Source organism: Schistocerca cancellata, chromosome 3, assembly GCF_023864275.1.
Source record: "Schistocerca cancellata isolate TAMUIC-IGC-003103 chromosome 3, iqSchCanc2.1, whole genome shotgun sequence".
Classification (NCBI taxonomy): Eukaryota; Metazoa; Arthropoda; class Insecta; order Orthoptera; family Acrididae; genus Schistocerca; species Schistocerca cancellata.
This window is the reverse complement of record NC_064628.1, coordinates 201543211-201559221: the sequence shown is the minus strand read 5'-3', so window position 1 is coordinate 201559221 and position 16011 is coordinate 201543211. Positions and strand designations below refer to the sequence as shown.

Genomic DNA, 16011 nt, shown 5'->3' with positions numbered 1-16011 from the left:
ATGTACTTATCACGAAAACATGATGAAAGTAAAATCAGACTGATTTTTGTTCGTATGGAGGTCACCGAAACTCATTGCCCCACTCATTTCGCGAGCGACAGTGACATGGTGTCCTCCACCACACACCATGAGGTGACTTGCGGAGTACTGATTTAAATGTATGTGTTGGGCCTGAGGGAAGACTATCATCAGTTTTACTTAATTTAGACAATGTTATTCGGAGATTTACAAAAATGAAGAGTAATGAAACCAAGTATAACAAAAGGAAAAGTGGATTCCTAAGAGTTGAAAGAATCGTTATGGGTGAAACTGAAAGCAAGCTTTCTCGACTAAAACCTCTGCTAGCAACAAGTGAAAAGCATGGCGACAACAAACTAGGTATAAAAAAAACGTAAGCCAACAACCCTAACGATGCACTATGCTTCTCCAGGAAATTAATTTCAAGAAATGAATTGCGTTTGGGTAAAACTCACTTAAATTTAAATGCACAGTAAACAGAAAATTCTATGTTTCAAAAGTGGACGTAATTTGACACTAAGAAGCACCTATCTCTTAAATTCAGTAAATTGTTCGAATACATGACAGCCTACTGTAATTTACTAAAGTTCATACGTAATGCAGTGTTTAGATACTCATGCATCAGCGGGAATTATTTGTACTACTTAGCACTTTTATTAGCTTATTAAAAGAGCATCTGTTCAGAATTAATTAAACGGGCTACCAGTGCATACGAAATGTTTTAACTTTCACTACTGTATTAGTTTTGATAACCGTAAAAAATGATCGTTGCGGTAAAAAACGCATTCACAAAGTTCCCGAGATGTAATTTCACGTTTTCCTTGCATTTTCAGCTGTCTCCTGTCTGTTAAGTCCTTGCTGACGACTATTAGCCAGCAGGTATATAGTATCCTTTTCGTAGTATTTATATTTTTTATGAAGAATTATTTTCAGCACCTCCTGTATACTAAAACAACACGTTTCAACCGTTGAAAATATACTCGTCAGAAAATACAGGTAGCGTTGCAGCTGGATGAACCGCAGTTAACGTTTCATTTCCTGTTATACGTATTGCGCAACTGTGAGCTTTATTCTCACAGCAAAAGGTCAAAGTCAGGTACATGACCCTACCGAGTGCTACTGAACTGCTATTCGTTTCTTGTTTCCAGTTGCAGTCAAAATGCGATTATATATTGATTTAGCACATACAAGCCGGTAATAATGGTCGAACTTTAATAATTGTTCTCCAGCGCATTTCTCCACGGTCTCGTATACTGCAAACTGGAGTTTCCTGTGTTCTCTCTGTGAATTTTATATATTGGCATCGGTACCAGCTGTTTGCGTACCGAAACTTTCTCACAGTATCCGATCGTGAAATAATGAAGCACACTTTATGGAGTCGCTAGAAAACAGAAAACGTTTCGCTGTTGTTTTTTTCTCCTGCGTATTTTTCGGTAACATTCACAAGCTTTACTGTTAAACATTTTGCGGTCGTACTTTTTAATATTTATTATAACGGAGAAAAGAACTGAATTACTATCACACAGACAAATCAAAACATAAATCACAATAGCCGCAAAAAGGCCTTACGTAACATGTCAGATCTGGCAATCGGCTCAGTTGCATCCTACTTTAACTTTTCGTAACATACGTTCGCCAGTATAGTTTTACGTGATTTTGTATCGAAACACGTCACATTAGTTTGCACATAGCTGTAAAAATTAATATATTTTCCGCATTTTTCCTATATTCGATCATTAACAGGTCTCCAAATTTTACGCTGTTCTTCAATACACTTTATGCCAATTCTGTCGTAACCTTAAATTGTCCCACTTTAGTTCCCTTTTTATCTCGAATAACAACCACTTCCATCCACGCATGGTACTATTGGACGCTATCTTGTTCATTTATGCACTGATCAACTGTTAAAATACTGATCGTCATAGAGAGCACACAGGATACCCTTTTGCGCATATGAAAACGACAAATTACCCAGTCTTGGACACGAGGAACACTGCACCACATACTCAATAAAAAACTGTACAACAAAGAAACATTTTACAGTTGTTTATGAGTTGGTTAGTATACGTTCAGACACGAAGTCAGCTAAATCACAAAAAACAAAGCCCCACCAAATCCCTGAGACTGAATCAGAGAGTTACTGGATATACCCTGCCTCTCAGTGCCAACAGACCTCCAGAGAAAGATTGTATCACACAAACGGACGCTATTAATCTGCTTGCAGGCTACTGTATCTTTTTTCCTGTTTCAGTAGTATTACCTTTTTATTCCATGTGGACGGTCTGTTAAACGGACACCAATACAATAGCTCCTTAACTGCTTGTGTATATTAATTCTTGATTAATTTAATATTCGACGTATTCATTCCGTTACATGGCCGAGTTGCTATTAAACCTCACAATGACAGTTTTATTTGAGTGTGAAATTCTCTTTGGGTCATGTTTTATTAAAATCAACACTGGATTTTTGACCTGTAAAAGGAAGGATAGGAAAGTATTGTGAACTTCTATCAGCTCGAATATTCCAAAATGAAAATACCATTAATTAAATGACCAGACATGTGTCCTAGGTCGTAAGAGCAGAAAATTCTCAAAATAATATTACCAGTGTTTATAACGGAATTCTGGACTTATGAAATGTGAAAAACATCGGATCTAATTAAAAGCAACGTCGCTGAATCGCTTTAGTTATCGGGGCGAAAGATGAACAGATTCCTCAAGTGGAATAACATAAGGGATAATTCAAACGCCACACCAGGTATGAAATAATTTTTGATAATCCAGAAACAGAATTACTGATGTGTTTCTCGTTAATACTTAAAGATCATCTAATGTGGGCAGCTCATTTAGATTGAAATATTGTTATTTCCTCTTCATAACAGTCCTAAAGAAAATGCAAAACTTCGCGCATCTCATTTTTAAAAATGAAGCTGTTAAATCAAACTGGACGGAAGAATCGACTGACGAACACTGATTCCGAAGACATAGATCACAAGAAACTCAGTTTGAGCATAACATCTTATAAGTCGCTGATCAGCGCAGTCAGATAGTTTACATATATATCGATTCCTGAAAAGAATTTAACTCAGTACTGCATCTATGCTTATTATCAAAAGTACAATCGAATGCCGCATAAAACGAATTTTTTGACTGCATTGAGGATTTCATGGTTGCGCAGATGCAAGGGGTATGCTTGGACACTAATCGACAGATATAAAAAGAGCTTCGGGTATACCCCAGTCTGTTCGGACCTTTGCAGTACATGTTGAACATTGATGACCTCGCGGTGAATATTAACCTCACATTCGAGCCTTTGCTGTTCATTTTGTATATCAATGTTGTATATCACTGTTGTATACCAATGAGCTTGTAGGCAACAACAACGGTAACCTCACTTGGGATCTTTGCTGTTCATGTTGTATACAGGGTGTTACAAAAAGGTACGGCCAGAGTTTCAGGAAACATTCCTCACACACAAATAAAGAAAAGATGTTATGTGGACATGTGTCAGGAAACGCTTAATTTCCATGTTAGAGCTCATTTTAGTTTCGTCAGTATGTTCTTCCAACTACGCTCAATGGAGCACGATATCATGATTTCATACGGGATACTCTACCTGCGCTGCTAGAACATGTGTCTTTACACGTACGACACAACATGTGGTTCATGCACGATCGAGCTCCTGCACATTTCAGTCGAAGTGTTCGTACGCTTCTCAACAACAGATTCGGTGACCGATAAATTGGTAGAGGCGGACCAATTCCATGGCCTCCACGCTCTCCTGACCTCAACCATCTTGACTTTCCTTTATGGGGGCATTTGAAAGCTCTTGTCTACTCAACCCCGGTACCAAATGTAGAGACTCTTCGTGCTCGTATTGTGGATGGCTGTGATACAATACGCCATTCTCCAGGGCTGCATCAGCGCATCAGGGATTCCATGCGACGGATGGTGGATGCATGTATCCTCGCTAACGGAGGACGTTTTGAACAATTCCTGTGACAAAGTGTTTGAAGTCACGCTGGTACGTTCTGTGGCTGTGTGTTTCCATTCCATGATTAATGTGATTTGAAGAGAAGTAATAAAATGAGCTCTAACGCGGAAAGTAAGCGTTTCCGGACACATGTCCACATAACATTTTTCTTTCTTTGTGTGTGAGGAATGTTTCCTGAAAGTTTGGCCGTACCCTTTTGTAACACCCTGTATTAATGTAGACAATATTAACAGTAACCTCGCAAAATCTCTTAAACAAACTGCACAAAAATTTCAGTCGTATCTTGATAAGATTGCAAAGTGATGTGAATATTGGCAATTTGCTTTAACCGTCGACAAATACAAAATTATGCTCTTCTCGAAACGTACAAACATTGTGTCCAGCGATTACAGCATCAGCAAGCCACAGCTGGGACCGTCAGCTCATAAATGTTTCAGTGCAATGTTTACCAGATTTGAAATAGATCACATTGGACGAGACATATGTTTAGGAGGTGGCAGACGTCAGTTCACTGGTAAGATACTAAGGAGATGTAATCAGCCTTCTAAGGAGACAGCTTGCAAATCACTCGTGTGACCATTACTAAATAGAGTAACGAATATTGAACATGTACAGAAAAGGACAGCACTAATGGTCCACCGGCCGGAGTGACCGTGCGGTTCTGGGCGCTACAGTTTGGAGCCGAGCGACCACTACCGTCGCTGGTTCGGATCCTACATCGGTCATGGATGTGTGTGATGTCCTTAGTTTTTATTTTTTTTATTTTTGGTCATCAGTCTACTGACTGGTTTGATGCGGCCCGCCACTAATTCCTTTCCTGTGCTAACCTCTTCATGTCAGAGTAGCACTTGCAACCTACGTCCTCAGTTATTTGCTTGACGTACCCCATCTCTGTCTTCCTCTACAGTTTTTGCCCTCTACAGCTCCCTCTAGTACCATGGAAGTCATTCCATGTCTTAGCAGATGTCCTATCATCCTGTCCCTTCTCCTTATCAGTGTTTTCCACATGTTCCTTTCCTCTCCGATTCGGCGTAGAACCTCCTCATTCCTTACCTTATCAGTCCACCTAATTTTCAACATTCGTCTATAGCACATCTCAAATGCTTCGATTCTCTTCTGTTCCGGTTTTCCCACAGTCCATGTTTCACTACCATACAATGCTCATTTCTACTACTTCTCATTACCTTCGTCTTTCTCCGATTTACTCTCAAACCGTACTGTGTACTCATTAGACTGTTCATTCCGTTCAGCAGATCATTTAATTCTTCTTCACTTTCAGCAATGTCATCAGCGAATCGTATCATTGATATCCTTTCACCTTGTATTTTAATTCCATTCCTGAACCTTTCCTTTATTTCCGTCATTGCTTCCTCGATGTAGATTGAAGAGTAGGGGCGAAAGGCTACAGCCTTGTCTTACACCCTTCTTAATACGAGCACTTCGTTCTTGATCGTCCACTCTTATTATTACCTCTTGGTTGTTGTACATATTGTATTTGACCCGTCTCTCCCTATAGCTTACCCCTACTTTTTTCAGAATCTCGAACAGCTTGCACCAGTTTATATTGTCGAACGCTTTTCCCAGGTCGACAAATCCTATGAAAGTGTCGTGATTTGTCTTTAGCCTTGCTTCCATTATTAGCCGTAACGTCAGAATTGCCTCCCTCGTCCCTTTACTTTTCCTAAAGTCAAGCTGATCGTCACCTAGCGAATTCTCACTTTTCTTTTCCATTCTTCTCTATATTATTCTTGTAAGCAGCTTCGATGCATGAGCTGTTAAGCTGATTGTGCGATAATTCTCGCACTTGTTAGCTCTTGCCGTCTTCGGAAGTGTGTGGATGTTGCTTTTCCGAAAGTCAGATGGTATATCACCAGACTCATGTATTCTACACACCAACGTGAATAGTCGTTTTGTTGCCACTTCCCCCAATGAATTTAGAAATTCTGATCGAATGTTATCTATCCCTTTTGCCTTATTTGACCGTAAGTCCTCCAAAGCTCTTTTAAATTCCGATTCTAATACTGGATCCCCTATCTTTTCTAAATCGACTCCTGTTTCTTCTTCTATCACATCAGACAAATCTTCACCCTCATAGAGGCTTTCAGTGTATTCTTTCCACCTATCTGCTCTCTCCTTAGGTTAGTTAGGTTTAATTAGTTTTAGGCGACTGATGACATCAGAAGTTAAGTCGCATAGTGCTCAGGTCCATTTGAACTAATGGTCCTTCACTGAAATTAATAGAACTATAAAAATTAAGTTCTTGCGGTGTTGTTGGAATTTCAAACCGAATTCTTAAAAGCCGTTGTAACTTAGTAAGTAATGTCATTAATGCTATATGTAATGCATCAGTGCCAAAGGACATTTTTTCTGGGCAATTCAATGTGTTCAATTGTTAATCCTCTTCATAGGTTGGTTGGTTGGTTTATTTGGGGAAGAGACCAAAGAGTGAGGTCATCGTTCCCATCGGATTATGAAAAGATGAGGAAGCAAAGCTGCCATGTCCTTTCAAGGGAACCATCCCGCCATTTGCCGCAATCGATTCAGGGAAATCACGGCAAACCTAAATGTGGCTGGCCAAACGCTGGTTTCAAACGTCGTCCTCCAGAATGTAAGTCCAGTGTCCTAACCACTGTGCCACCTCGTTCAGTTTATTTATAGGGGAGATGACTAGAAAGATTTTAATAACAATCGTCAGGTTTCCTTACTGACAACTCCTTCGAAAACTTCCTAAGTGCAATGTAATCAAGAGTAGTCCACTTTAAAGTAGATTTTAGTTACTCAGCAAATGAGATTTTGTATTCCAGGAAATCCCTTTCATAAATTTACTCTCTAAATATTACTAGACTTCAACAATAAAATATCGTCAGGTGATATTTTAGTGGAATTTGCAAGTCGTTTGGTTGTGTATATCATGTTACACTCTTAGAAAAACTCAAGTTTTATGGACTTGATAGCTTTACCCACAACTACACTCCTGGAAATGGAAAAAAGAACACATTGACACCGGTGTGTCAGACCCACCATACTTGCTCCGGACACTGCGAGAGGGCTGTACAAGCAATGATCACACGCACGGCACAGCCAACACACCAGGAACCGCGGTGTTGGCCGTCGAATGGCGCTAGCTGCGCAGCATTTGTGCACCGCCGCCGTCAGTGTCAGCTAGTTTGCCGTGGCATACGGAGCTCCATCGCAGTCTTTAACACTGGTAGCATGCCGCGACAACGTGGACGTGACCCGTATGTGCAGTTGACGGACTTTGAGCGAGGGCGTATAGTGGGCATGCGGGAGGCCGGGTGGACGTACCGCCGAATTGCTCAACACGTGGGGCGTGAGGTCTCCACAGTACATCGATGTTGTCGCCAGTGGTTGGCGGAAGGTGCACGTGCCCGTCGACCTGGGACCGGACCGCAGCGACGCACGGATGCACGCCAAGACCGTAGGATCCGACGCAGTGCCGTAGGGGACCGCACCGCCACTTCCCAGCAAATTAGGGACACTGTTGCTCCTGAGAGTCGCTTCTGCCTTGGTGCCAATGATGGTCGTATGCGTGTTTGGCGCCGTGCAGGTGAGCGCCACAATCAGGACTGCATACGACCGAGGCACACAGGGCCAACACCCGGCATCATGGTGTGGGGAGCGATCTCATACACTGGCCGTACACCACTGGTGATCGTCGAGGGGACACTGAATAGTGCACGGTACATCCAAACCGTCATCGAACCCATCGTTCTACCATTCCTAGACCGGCAAGAGAACTTGCTGTTCCAACAGGACAATGCACGTCCGCATGTATCCCGTGCCACCCAACGTGCTCTAGAAGGTGTAAGTCAACTACCCTGGCCAGCAAGATCTCCGGGTCTGTCCCCCATTGAGCATGTTTGGGACTGGATGAAGCGTCGTCTCACGCGGTCTGCACGTCCAGCACGATTGCTGGTCCAACTGAGGCGCCAGGTGGAAATGGCATGGCAAGCCGTTCCACAGGACTACATCCAGCATCTCTACGATCGTCTCCATGGGAGAATAGCAGCCTGCATTGCTGCGAAAGGTGGATATACACTGTACTAGTGCCGACATTGCGCATGCTCTGTTGCCTGTGTCTATGTGCCTGTGGTTCTGTCAGTGTGATCATGTGATGTATCTGACCCCAGGAATGTGTCAATAAAGTTTCCCCTTTCTGGGACAATGAATTCATGGTGTTCTTATTTCAATTTCCAGGAGTGTAGTTTGAATCACACTTAACAAACAGAATGTAAAAGGATGTGCTTAACAATTCAGACGATGTTGGAAGTGTAGAAAATTTCTGTGACTGGGGAGATATCACCAACAAAGTCCCCGATACCGTGTGTGGCTCGCGTTGATGCCGTTAATAGCATGGCATTTTGTAATAGCGATAGTGGCATCTCGTTTTCTTAGTGTGTTCACTGTCGCCTCCACGTTTGCTCGCCTTGTCTCTCCGTGAGTGGCAGCAGCAGTGCTTATCGATAGCGCGTACTGTGGCACGACCTTTGGAGCGGCATTTACACTCCTGGAAATGGAAAAAAGAACACATTGACACCGGTGTGTCAGACCCACCATACTTGCTCCGGACACTGCGAGAGGGCTGTACAAGATCACACGCACGGCGCAGCGGACACACCAGGAACCGCGGTGTTGGCCGTCGAATGGCGCTAGCTGCGCAGCATTTGTGCACCGCCGCCGTCAGTGTCAGCCAGTTTGCCGTGGCATACGGAGCTCCATCGCAGTCTTTAACACTGGTAGCATGCCGCGACAGCGTGGACGTGAACCGTAAGTGCAGTTGACGGACTTTGAGCGAGGGCGTATAGTGGGCATGCGCGAGGCCGGGTGGACGTACCGCCGAATTGCTCAACACGTGGGGCGTGAGGTCTCCACAGTACATCGATGTTGTCGCCAGTGGTCGGCGGAAGGTGCACGTGCCCGTCGACCTGGGACCGGACCGCAGCGACGCACGGATGCACGCCAAGACCGTAGGATCCTACGCAGTGCCGTAGGGGACCGCACCGCCACTTCCCAGCAAATTAGGGACACTGCTGCTCCTGGGGTATCGGCGAGGACCATTCGCAACCGTCTCCATGAAGCTGGGCTACGGTCCCGCACACCGTTAGGCCGTCTTCCACTCACGCCCCAACATCGTGCAGCCCGCCTCCAGTGGTGTCGCGACAGGCGTGAATGGAGGGACGAATGGAGACGGGTCGTCTTCAGCGATGAGAGTCGCTTCTGCCTTGGTGCCAATGATGGTCGTATGCGTGTTTGGCGCCGTGCAGGTGAGCGCCACAATCAGGACTGCATACGACCGAGGCACACAGGGCCAACACCCGGCATCATGGTGTGGGGAGCGATCTCCTACACTGGCCGTACACCACTGGTGATCGTCGAGGGGACACTGAATAGTGCACGGTACATCCAAACCGTCATCGAACCCATCGTTCTACCATTCCTAGACCGGCAAGGGAGCTTGCTGTTCCAACAGGACAATGCACGTCCGTATGTATCCCGTGCCACCCAACGTGCTCTAGAAGGTGTAAGTCAACTACCTTGGCCAGCAAAATCTCCGGATCTGTCCCCCATTGAGCATGTTTGAGACTGGATGAAGCGTCGTCTCACGCGGTCTGCACGTCCAGCACGAACGCTGGTGCAACTGAGGCGCCAGGTGGAAATGGCATGGCAAGCCGTTCCACAGGACTACATCCAGCATCTCTACGATCGTCTCCATGGGAGAATAGCAGCCTGCATTGCTGCGAAAGGTGGATATACACTGTACTAGTGCCGTGTCTATGTGCCTGTGGTTCTGTCAGTGTGATCATGTGATGTATCTGACCCCAGGAATGTGTCAATAAAGTTTCCCCTTCCTGGGACAATGAATTCATGGTGCTCTTATTTCAATTTCCAGGAGTGTAGTATTTCCGGGTCGTCGTGTGTCGAGCTAGTTGAGTTGGGACTTAGCAGCAGTGAGGTCCGGACAGCCAGTACTCGCCCGACCGCTGGCGACTCACATGCGCTCTCAAACGGAAGGCTGTGGTCGCGAGAGTGCACGACCATGTCGAGGACCGGATTCAGTGAGCTTTAGTTGAATGGACCGTGACATTCGAGTAGTGTAACTTTCAGTTGTGTGTGTGTCCACTCGTTGAAGTGACCTCATGGCAATAAGTTGTCAGTCAACGATTTATACTGGGATCTCACCCTTGCCTGACTTGAGTGGGGACGTCCGTTGGTTGGTCGTTCGGTCGGTCGTCGCAGCGGACGACGTGTATTTGGTCTTCCGACTGCCACTGGCTTCTCTATGTTTGTGGCGACTTATAATTCAACCGTGTTGTTTCACGGTGACTGGTTTTAATAATGTGAGTTGTTGGTGGAATTGATTTTTTTGGATCCGTGTGTGTCTTGTGGTTTTGAATGAGCAGTTATTTTAATGCTATCTGCACACTGGGTTTGGTGAGGAGTTGCGAACGGACATCAGTTCGGAGTCGGATGGAGCAGTGAGGAGGTCGGCAGCGCGCGGGCAGGCGGGGACCGCTGGCGGCGTGCGGGAACTGTCGGACCGAGGGGCTGTAGCCGACGACCGGACCAACGACGTTTTAAGTTGAGCGAACCGTGCCCAGTACTGAAACCTCCACTGTTTGAGATCTCGCTGTTGTTTGTGTGATGCTGCTACCAGGGTCGGTGAGTCCAACCGCGACAAGATGAGTCTGTCAGGTTGGCAGAAGCTATTTTTCGCCTTCTGCTCCTTGATGTTAGTTTGGATTTAGTATTATTCTTATTAGTAAAGTGCAACCAGCGATATTCTCTCCCTTGTAGGCGCTAACACCCCAGTTACCTGCCCTGGAGGTTAGCGTACTTTTCCGGCAGTGTACTTTCGATGGCTCTATTATTTGCTTTTTTTTATTATTACTCGCGTAACAACTATATCAAATAAAATACGTTGCTACGAAAAGAGCCCCGAAATACCTTTTAGTGATGCTGTGCTGTGACTTTCTTTGGATCATTAATTTTCAACGAAACAAAATAGATTATGTTCTTATTGTTCTGGATCTGGCTTTCTATTAAAGGAACATTTTTTCGTTACTGTAACTCGCCATAAAGTTAAACATATCTTCCTGACTTTACAGTAATTGAGAGGGTTACTGAAAATTATTTCGTTATAAATACTGATGTTACAGTACGCAATGTTTGAAACTTTCTGGCAGATTAAAACTGTGTGCTGGACCGAGACTCGAACTCGGGACCTTTGCCTTTCGCGGGCAAGCGCTCTACCGACTGAGCTACCCAAGCACGACTCACGCCTCGTCCTCACAGCTGTAATTCCGCCAGTACCTCGTCTCCCACCTTCCAAACTTCACAGAAGCTCTCCTGCGAAACTTCTGTACTTGCTTCGGCAGTACATATACTAAAATTGGAACGATACAGAGAAGATTAGCATGGCCCCTGCGCAAGGATAACACGCAAAATCACTTCAGTGTTTACATCGCTGTACTTGTGCTTCGCCGAGTGCCGTCCGTCCGTTAATCTCCGTGTTCATTCCTGTTCCTTGTGATCTGATCGCTCTTTCTGGTCTTGCTGCTGTTGCTTGGAATTTCGGTTGTTTAACCGAAATTGTTTCGCTGGATTAACCATGGCTACAAACCTCAGGAAGAATACTCTGGTATTTGCTTTTGACAAGGAATCCCGTCCTGTTCAGCCGACATCCCTGGAAATAGATGACTGGATTACGCAGGTAATTGGTCTAAACTCTGAAACCGTTCATACATGGCAACTGGATCAGGAAAAATACTGTGTTTTTGTCAAGTTAATCAGTGCTTCGACTGTTGATAAACTGTTACGAAAGTGGGGCTATGAAGTAGATTTTGTGCACAGAAATGGTTATAAAGGTAAGGTTTCCATATATAGAGCGGACATTCATTACAAAACCGTTCGTGTCTTGAATCTTCCCATTGAAATTGAAAATGATAAGATTAAGGAAGCTCTTTTAAACTACGGAGACGTTAAATGAATTGCAAATGAAAGATGGTCGCCTCGCTTTAAACTGCAGTGTTTTAACGGGGTCCGCTGTGTAGAGATGGACGTTAAGACGAATATTCCGTCTCACATAACTGTTTGTGGGTATAAGGCACAAATTGTTTATACAGGTCAGGAAGCTACATGTCATATATGTAACGAAACCGGCCACTTCAGACAGGAATGTCCGCGGCGAACTGTTGTTCTTAAAAGTAATTTGATACAGCGTCAGAAGCTTACCTTAAATGATCTGTTACCAAAGAATAGCCCGGAACAACTGGTTGAGGATGTTAACGCAGCGGGACAAGCTGATGTCTCCCTTCACGATAACAGTCAATTTCCCCCGTTAACAACAAAAGGAAACCCCGTTGCCACTACTCGTGAAACTGAAATGCGACCGAAAAAACGACCTCTGGAGACAACTGATAGTTGTTCAGAGGACGAGCTGTCTTGTCCCACTCCCTCACTTCGCAAGCAAAAACAGTGCGATGAGAAGGCAGAGGAACCTGAAGGCAAAATGCGAATGGAAACTACTGAACAGAAAGATAATACGCATACGGTACCAGAAAATGAAGGGGGTGTAAGCAGCAGTAATTTGCAAGAAACCACAGGTGCAGTAGCCGATTGCAAAGATCAGAACCTATCTGTTATTAAACAAATTCAGGGAGAGGTTGCAAAACTGCAGTCTCCATTTGTTTCCCTCGATCAGAAAGTAAGTGAAAATAATAAAGAACGAGGAAGTGGTGGCCAAACTGAAATCACGGTCAACACCTCAGGGCAGGCGCCGGCAACCGAAATTGCTAAAGCGTCTGCTGCTGCTCCAGATAAGCCGCGAAGTAAAATACCGACGCAACCAAATGAGAATGTAGCTCGTAACCAAGGGAAGGGAAAATCCAGTAGGGGCGACCCAAGCCCAAAGAATGTTCAGTCCCAAACGGTCGTACACGAATCACTGGAGGAACAATCAGAAAGTTTACCAGGAAATCAGTCTGCTTGCGGTACAAGAGAAAACATCAGAAGTAGAAAAAAACGGGACAGAAACTAATAAACTGATTGAAGTGTTATTCCATGTTCAGCCTTCCGAGAAAACTGTTACAGCTTAACTGAACCCTGAACCACAGTAAACTAAATTAGTTCAACAAAACAACTACATAGTGACAGCACAATGACGCAATCTTATTCTGTCACCACTATAAACATAAATAAAATCACGACCGGTTTGAAATTATCGGCCCTTAAGGAATTTTTGTACAAATCCGCGACTGATATTGCCCTGTTACAAGAAGTTCTAATTTCGGATTTGGTAATTCCCGGTTTTGTCAGTTACATAAATGTGTCTCCCGAAACAAGTGTTGGAACAGCTATTTTGGTGAGGGAAGGGATTACAGTAAGCGAGGTGGAACGACTGGAATCCGGAAGGGGAATAGGACTAAATATCTATGATGTGACTATCATCAACTTGTACGCCCCTTCAGGAAGTTCTCATCGAGCTGACGGGGCACGTTTCTTCAAAGATGACATGACATACTTGTTAAGGAAATCACCAAGACAGTTATTACTTGGAGGTGATTTTAATTGTGTTTTAAATCGAAAAGATCAGTTACCAAATTTTAATTTCTCAAGTGAACTAAAACAATTAGTTACTGGTTTAGAATTAAAGGATATATGGGAAATCAAATACCCCTCCACTGTTGAGTTCACTTATGTCACGGCAACATCACGTAGCAGGATTGATAGACTATATATTTCTAAAAATCTTGTAACTTCCGTGACAAAAGTAGAAACCATTCCTACGTACTTTTCAGACCATTCAAGTGTCTTAGCTTGCATAAATCTAACAAGACAGCCGGTTCGCAGATTCAAGAATCAGTGGAATTTGAACACTTCCTTGTTAGTAAACCATGATTTAGAAGATCTGATTAAAGAAATATGGGCAATATGCCTGCGAGCCCGTAGTAGATATGCCACTGCTATTGACTGGTGGGTTAAAATGGCAAAGCCAAAGTTGAGGAAAGTTCTTATTCAATACAGTGACCAGAGCGCAAGAGAAATGAAATGCACTATAGAGTATTACTATTCCGTTTTGAGAGATCTATATGATCAAGTCTCAGCAAGTTCTTCACTTCGGATAGCAGACATCAAAAAAGTCAAAGCCAAGTTACTTAATATCAAGAGAAGTCAAATGGAAGGGTTGAAAATAAAATCTAAAGCAAATTCGGTGTCAGAAGATGAAACTACTTCCCTATATCATTTATTGAAGCATACGAAAAACGGGAGAAGGACTTTTATTGAAGAAATTCGAACAAAACACGGTACGATTCTCAGAACCCAGCAGGATATCATGGACGAGATTTATCGCTATTATTGCGAGCTATATTCTGTACATCAAAGTAGTGATGCTTCCTTGGAAGAAATCCTTGACATCCTAGCCCCACAGCTGACAGAAGATGACAACGAAAATTTTATCGAGGTTGTCAGTGAAGAAGACGTGTATGAGACTCTGTGCGCCTCACCACCAAAAAAATCACCAGGACCGGATGGTCTGCCAGCAGAGTTTTACATCCGTTACTGGCCAATAGTAGGTGCGAAAATCACGGACATTGTAAATGAGGTTATTCAGGGTAAAATGATTCCGGCTGAGTTTAAGGAGGGTAAAATTGTTCTGGTACCAAAAAATAATGGAAACAAAGATTTAAATAATTTTCGTCCAATTTCACTGCTGAATTCTGATTATAAATTAATAGCTAGAATAATAAACAAGAGAATTTCATGCCTTACAGATAAAATTATTAGTCAAAATCAGAACTGTGCGCAAGGCAGAACCATTTTTCAAAATCTAGCGGAATTCAGGGATATCATTGCAATAACTTCTGTAACAAACATAAAGTGTGCTTTATTGTTTTTAGATTTTTATAAGGCATTCGATGTAGTAAACCATGAATATCTTCTACAGACATTGAAGAAAATAGGTTTCAACGATAGGGTCATACAGTTGATTAAGAACGTAGCAACTGGAATAAATGCTAAATTAGCGATGAATTGTCAACGATCCAGGCCGATGCAAATACAACGAGGTGTTCCTCAAGGAAGTCCTCTGTCCATGTCGCTCTTCGCAATTTCGCTGGAACCTTTCCTCCGACATGTCCATGCTACATTAAAAGGCTTAACATTATCAGGAAACAAAACAGTTATAAGAGCCTATGCTGACGATATAGGGGTCATTATAAGGAATAATGACGAGGTAACCACGCTAGCAACAGTGATTGATTCGTACTGTAGAGCATCTGGAGCCAATGCAAACGGAAAAAAAGTAAGATGTTAAATCTCAGAGGTTTTGATAATATCAACGTCGAGTGGGCAAAATTAGTCCGACAACATAAAACACTTGGGATCACCCTGACAGCATGCCCTATGAAAATGACGGCTTTAAATTGGAAAGTTGCAGCAGATAAAGTGCAAGGAGCCATTGTAGAGAATTTAACTCGATATATGAACCAAGTTCAAAGAACACAGTATATCAACTCATGCATCCTTGCTAAGGCTTATTATAATGCCCAGCTGTTTCCAATACCGAGAATGATAGCGAGGAGAATAATGTCCAAAATCACAAAATTTTTGTGGAGGGATGAAGTGTTCTGAGTACCTGCTACAGTAGCCACTTTAGACCCTAAAAATGGTGGATTAGGATTAAATGATATAACGGATAAAGCCTCTGCTCTTTTTATCAAAAGGCAAGTTAATTTAATAAGAGACTCGCGAGAAAGCATAACCAGCCAACTTTTCGAGATCATTAAACCTCCAAGCCTGCTTCCCCCGATTGACGTGCAGAATATCAACAGTCGCTTACAGCGCGTGAGGATTTTCTATGTTGAGTTTAGTTACGTCAGTGTCGAACTCAGGCAGTCTTGACATTTAAAATCGAGAGCCATAATGCGGGAACGAAAGAAAAGCGAAGGAAGAAACAAAATAGAACGACAGTTTCCAAAC

The 16011-nt window shown here is 43.4% G+C and overlaps 1 non-coding gene across 1 annotated transcript; it reads left to right on the top strand.

Annotated features, from left to right (window-relative positions):
* The first annotated feature begins 11392 nt into the window (after nucleotides 1-11392).
* On the top strand, nucleotides 11393-11501 carry LOC126178672 (U6 spliceosomal RNA). Its single transcript, XR_007536554.1, has one exon. It is a non-coding gene; the product is annotated as a U6 spliceosomal RNA (small nuclear RNA).
* The last annotated feature ends 4510 nt before the right edge of the window (nucleotides 11502-16011 follow it).